The sequence below is a fragment of the Sapajus apella genome, unplaced genomic scaffold, assembly GCF_009761245.1.
Source record: "Sapajus apella isolate SASKATOON/1434 unplaced genomic scaffold, GSC_monkey_1.0 scaffold91, whole genome shotgun sequence".
Taxonomy (NCBI): domain Eukaryota; kingdom Metazoa; phylum Chordata; class Mammalia; order Primates; family Cebidae; genus Sapajus; species Sapajus apella.
Window position 1 is genome coordinate 5,585,952 of NW_022437031.1, and position 6,000 is coordinate 5,591,951.

The 6,000-nt window shown below is 41.7% G+C and overlaps 1 non-coding gene across 1 annotated transcript; it reads right to left on the reverse strand.

Annotated features, from left to right (window-relative positions):
* Positions 1–2,836: 2,836 nt before the first annotated feature.
* On the reverse strand, positions 2,837–2,943 carry LOC116535111. Its single transcript, XR_004262047.1, has one exon. It is a non-coding gene; the product is annotated as a U6 spliceosomal RNA (small nuclear RNA).
* Between the last annotated feature and the right edge of the window lie 3,057 nt (positions 2,944–6,000).

Here is a 6,000-nt window from a genome sequence, read left to right on the forward strand (position 1 = left end):
GCGATGGTGCTTCCCCAGCCTGGGTGGCAGGCTGAGACCCTGTGTCAAAAAAAAAAAAAAAAAAAATATGAGAGATCTGGGGCTCAGAGGTTAAATTGCCCAGAGTCACATAGTGAATGGTGCAACCAGAATTCAAACTCAGGTTTTATGACTGCAAAGCCTGTTTTTTTTTTTTTTTTTTTTTTTTTTTCTATATTGGTTCTTTGCTAAATTAAAGCTATATCTACCCACTTAAGTGAAGCTAAACCAGGTCAATTGGGCAATTTAGGAGCTTCGTGAGAAAAACTGGGTTTTCAGCTTTCTGCTGGGGACTATACCTGTTCCTGCTCTTGGCTTATAAACTACTTGGAGAAACAAAATTCCACATTGCCCTACACACGTAATAGTGGGAAAATGTCATGGCTTTTATTTTTGGTACCAAATAGCAGAGTGAATCACTAAAAACAAGAAGCCTGTGAAGTATTGAGAGAATTTGTATCATCCAAGAGGAGAGAAGGAAGGGCATTCCTGATGGTAGAGAATACTTATAAGCAAAGGTAAGAGGAAGCAAGCAGATCTGTCTGTACAGCTGCTCGCGTGCACATGTGAGAGTGTGGCACCTTGTTCTTTACATAGTCACAATGCATTGTTAAACACTTCATTTTCCTAGCTGCCTTTATTTTATGTCACTCTGCAAAGTAGATAAAGCTAATTAACTTATCTTAATAGCTAAAGAAATAGGCTCAGAGAATTTTTTCCTGGGTTACAAAGTCAGTCTCAAGAATACAATTGGTTATTCTTCATGTTAATACAATCTCTCATTTTCTAATGAGAATGCAGAAGTTGAAGTGAATTCAACTGAATTGGGAAATGGAAGAAGCTAGTTGGCTAAGATAAGACCAAATTATTGAGAGGAGGTATTGAAAACCAGGGAATTGTGATGTTAGGTCTTAGTGTGGTGGGAAATAGGGTACCTTCAAGGGGAAAATCTTGATGGAAGTGACCTCAAAGGAATAATTGGGGACATGGTGGGAAATTGGATTTGGAGGAGGGTAGAGGGAAGAAAAGAGTGTGAATCGATTTCTAACCTTTATGTCTGAAGTCGGGAAGAATGGTGTGCTAACAGTTGTGGAGGAGCTGACTTTGGCTGTCACAGTGGTGATATTCTACAGACCACTGAAAATAGGCACATGGAGGGTAGTATTATAGAAGTCATAGCTAGAAGTGTAAATTTAAGCTTACAGATGTGATGCATGTTGAGAGAACACTGTGTCCCAGGCACATTCTTGATGACAATCACAGTTGCTGGATGATAGACCTATGAAAAGGAGCCAGGAAGATCAGGAGGAGAAAATTATGAGGCTAACACTTACCTGCCATGGATTTTCGCATTGCTCTCTTCATCTAATACTAACCCTGTGAGATCATTCCCTCCATTTTTTTTCAGAAAAGGAAGAAGTTTGGATTCAATACTTTGCCCACAGTAAGTGGCAGAGGTGGAACATGAATATAGGTCTGTCTGAACTCCAAAGCCTTGGTGCTTTCTGCTCTGCTATTACCCTTTCAAAGAAAGTTTTGTGCCTTGCACAAAGTAGGTGTTCGGGAAATGTGTTGAGTTACTTAAAAGGAAAGTGGGTAGTAATAGCTATCACAAGCTAGGTGCCGAGGCATGATAAAAAACAGTGAGAATTAAGAAAACTGATTGCACTAGTGGTCCCAATATTTTGCTCTTGCCTGAATCCATGCCCTTTGCCTGTGACTGCAGTTCCTCTCCATTCTTCCACTCCTTAATCTCGATGGCTTGCTTTGCTCAATAAAATGTGACAGATGTAGGCTGGGCATGGTGGCCCACGCCTGTAATCCCAGCACTTTGGGAGGCCGACGTGGGTGGATCACGAGGCCAGGAGTTTGAGACCAGCCTGACCAACATGGTGAAACCTCATCTCTACTAAAAACACAAAAATTAGCTGGGCATGGTGGCACACGCCTGTAATCCCAGCTACTCAAGAGGCTGAGGCAGGAGAATTGCCTGAACCTGGGAGGCGGAGGTTGCAGTGAGCTAAGATCGTGCCACTGCACTCCAGCCTGGGCAACAGAGTGAGACTTCGTCTCAAAAAAAAAAAAAAAAAAAAAAAAAAAGTGACAGATGTAATGGTGTGTCAGTTTGGACCCTGAAACTTGAGGCTTCGTGTGTTTGCATTTTCCTGGTTTCTCTGCTGTCTCTTTGAGAACATGCCTATGTTAGACTGTGGGACATATGGGACAGAGCCCAGTCATCCGAGATCAGCATACAACCAAATGACCACCAGATATACAAGTGAGCTCACCTTGACCAGAAGAACTGCTCAGCAGGACCCAGCCTAAGTTGCTGAACCACAAACTCAAGAACTAAATAAATGCTTATTGTGTTAAGCTACTGAATTTTGAGTGTTTCAAAATGCAGTATTGTAGTGGCAATAGATAACTGGATACAAAGGCCATTTTTATATTTCTCAGGAAGAAAGGCTTCAAACGTATTTTACTTTTTATTTTTTTAAATTTTTGTTTTTTCTTTGAGACCGGGTCTCACTCTGTTGCCCAGGCTGGAGTGTTGCATGGCGCCGTCTCAGCTCACTGCAACTCTGCCTTCCAAGCTCAAGTTATCCTCCCACCTTGTCCTCCTTAGTAGCTGGGACTACAGGTGTGCGCCACCATGGCTGATTTTTTTTATTTTTTGTAGAGATGGGGTTTTGCCATGTTGCCCATGCCAGTCTTGAACTCCTAAGCTCAAGCAATCCGCCCACTTTGGCCTCCGAAAGTGCTGGAATTATAGGTGTGAGCCACCACGCAACCAAATATTTTATTTATTTATTTAAATAAAAATATGGAAGTGTTCATGAATGTGTATGCCATCCTTCTACAGGGGCGATGCTAATGTTCTCCCCATTGTTCCAATTTTAGTATATGTGCTACCTAAGTAAGCACCCCAAAAGTATTGATAGGTAGGAGATGGAGGCTCCTAATATTTGTTCCTTATTTGTAGATTCAGATCAGCCACAGAACATTAGAGATTAAAAGAATGTTAGAGATAATCGTTTCAATTTACTCATTTTACCAATGAAAAACAGGTTCAGAGAGGGAAAGTCATTTACCTAATGTTGTTGGAAGGACCCAGACTAAAACTTAGTTTTTTTCATTTCTGGTTCACTGCTCTTTCCACTACATGACAGTACAGTAGCTAAAAGGATGATAACGTAAGGCAAGTTAAAAAAAACCAAATCCACAACTCTTCTTTTTTTTTTTTTTGAGACAGAGCCTTGCTCTGTTGCCCAAGCTGGAGTGCAGTGGTGCGATCTCACTGCAATCTCTACCTCCTGGGTTTAAGCAATTCTCCTGCCTCAGCCTCCTGGGTAGCTGGGATTACAGGCGTGAGCCACCGTGCCTGGCCCACAACTTTTTTTTAGTCAGTGGATATGTGCATATTTAACAGTAAAAAAGGAAGGAGCTCATGAGAAAAAGTGATATGCCCTAAGGAAAACAGTTTATTAAAACAGCAACACCCTAAATAAAGTAAGGTCTGGAATTCAGAATATAGGTGGTAGATTTAGTTTTAGAGAAAGGAGAGAAACCTTTTGTGAGGTAGAAAGGAAGAATAAGTGGCTAGGGCATGGATGATGAAGTGTTCACACATTCAATAAGCTATTGAACTGTCTACTACTACACAAAATAGGATTAAAAAATAGCTAGTATTCTGCTATCAGTACTAGCTGCCAATAAGATGCAGCTTTGATAGTTCCAACTATATGGCATGTTGAGAAGGAAGGGGCAATCAAGCCAAAGAAAGAATGGGAAGCTCACAGGCAATAATGGTAGCCATGGGCCTGGGTCATATGTTGAATGGTTGGAGCGGACAGGGGTGGAAGAGGGATTGAAAATTGAGATCAAGAACTCAGCTAATGTAGTCCAGGCAGGCATCCAGAATCCAAACAGATATTCAATCCAGGGTAGTGGGGCTGGTGCTACAGCTTCAGATCCAAGAGTGGGAATGTGTTCCCTTCCAGCTGTCATCCAGATGCTAACCTGCTCTCATCCAAACTTCTCTAAAAACTTGCCTACGTTCATGTTCACTCCTCAACCAACTGCAGTTTGGCTTCATGCCCATGTCATGAACATTCTCCGAGAGTGACTGCTCTCACTAAAATTGCTAAGTCCTTACCTTACTCTACTGCACTGACACTGTGGTTAACTCCTATTCCTCCTGGAAACATTTTTCTTTCTTGTCTTCCATAACAGCGAACTCCCGTGATTCTCGTAATAGTCTATTTTTTCTTAAAGAACTCCTCTTCTTCCACCTTCCCATTGAAAATGATGGCTTTCTCTGCCTCCTGCTCTTTTCAATCTACGAATTCTCCCTAGATATCAAAATTCATTCTCATAATTTCAACGACTATTCAAACTATTAAAACTATTGTTTTTTTTTTTTTTCTGCGCAGCATACATTTTCATCTCTCTAGTCCCACTGAAGAATTCCTCCCTCACTAGACTGACCTAGACTGAGCCATGTTACCTCCTTTCCTTGATCACAGCAATTAAGTAATGAATACTTGAGCTAAGTTGAGCCAATCAGAGGTCTTTCTAGGTTTTTTCTGCTAGACCTAATAAGCAAGGTTGTCTTACTTTTGTATTATGAGTTGTAAAGATGGGGGCCTGGGGTGGTGAGTGGCCAACTTTTTCATCACAATATCAGAAGAGAAAGAGTCTATCACAGGAAGAGAAGCTGGTACTGAGGGAAACTTCATGAGGTTTGAGCCCTGAGTCCAGCTGTGCCTGAAGGCAGAAAGCTCCATCCTCAGATGGATGAGCCAATAAATCAGCTTGAGGAGTTCTGAAGACTCCGGAATCTCCAGTTTATGACTCTGACATATGATTTCTAGAATGATACAGAAATAATTGCTGGACAGTCACTTGAGTGTCCCATTGCTTTTTGAACTCGTCATGTCTCAACTAGACTGGGCAGGTCCCCCAAACCATGCTCCTCCTAGGTTCCTTATTTTGGAGAACCACTGCTATACCTAGTTACCCAAGTCAAAAATCTGAGAATTGCCCTTAACCCTCCTTCACTTTTTTATACCCATTCAGTCACCAATCCTGCTAATTTTACCCAATAAACATTTCTCAACTCCATCTCTTACTCTCTGTCCCACTGCCATGGTTTGATTCAGGTTCTCATCTCTGTTTTGGCCTATGGAAACAACTAGCTAAGTAATCTGCTTCCATTTGCCCTGCTCAAATCCATTTGTCACACTGTTGTCAAAGTGACCTACTTTAAGTGTACATTTGACCCTATCTCTCTTCAGCTTAAATCGCTCTACTGCCTTCACATCTTCTTTGGGACAAAACTGAAGCTTCTTATGCCATTGATTGCAAGGTCTTCTGTCATCTGGCCCTAGCTTTCCTCTCTCCCAGCCTTGAATTCTGTACTCCCACAACAATGAGCTACTTGTTCCCAAGCGCTTGCTGTGCTACTTCTCACCTCCCTGCCATCCCTCTGAAATGCCCTCCACACCCCACTTTTCCTTTAAAAAGCATCTGTGCCTCACCTCATCCAGGAGGCCAATTGCCCTTCTCCCTTTTCACCTCCTCTGCTATTTCACCTGGCTTCAGTATTCTTTGTTGTGCCATCATAATATCATTCATTCGTTTAATATTTACTGAGTGCCTATTAACAGTGAACAAGACAGAGTCCCCACTTTCACAGAGCTGACATTTTCTTGCGTTCTCTTGCGGTTAAGTTCACATCTGTTATTGTACTTAAGTACACGATGTTAAATTATACTCACCTGTTTACTTGTCCATATCTCCTACTAGATCATGAGATATAAAAGGACACGAATCATGTCTAATCTACCTCTTTGTCCCCACATCTAGCCTGAAACTGGGTATGTAGTAGGCACTCTTGGTACATAGTAGGCACAGTATTTGTTCAATTAATTAGACTCAGAAGGGTTGTTCTAGAAGACTAGCATAGTATTCTGTTTTGTG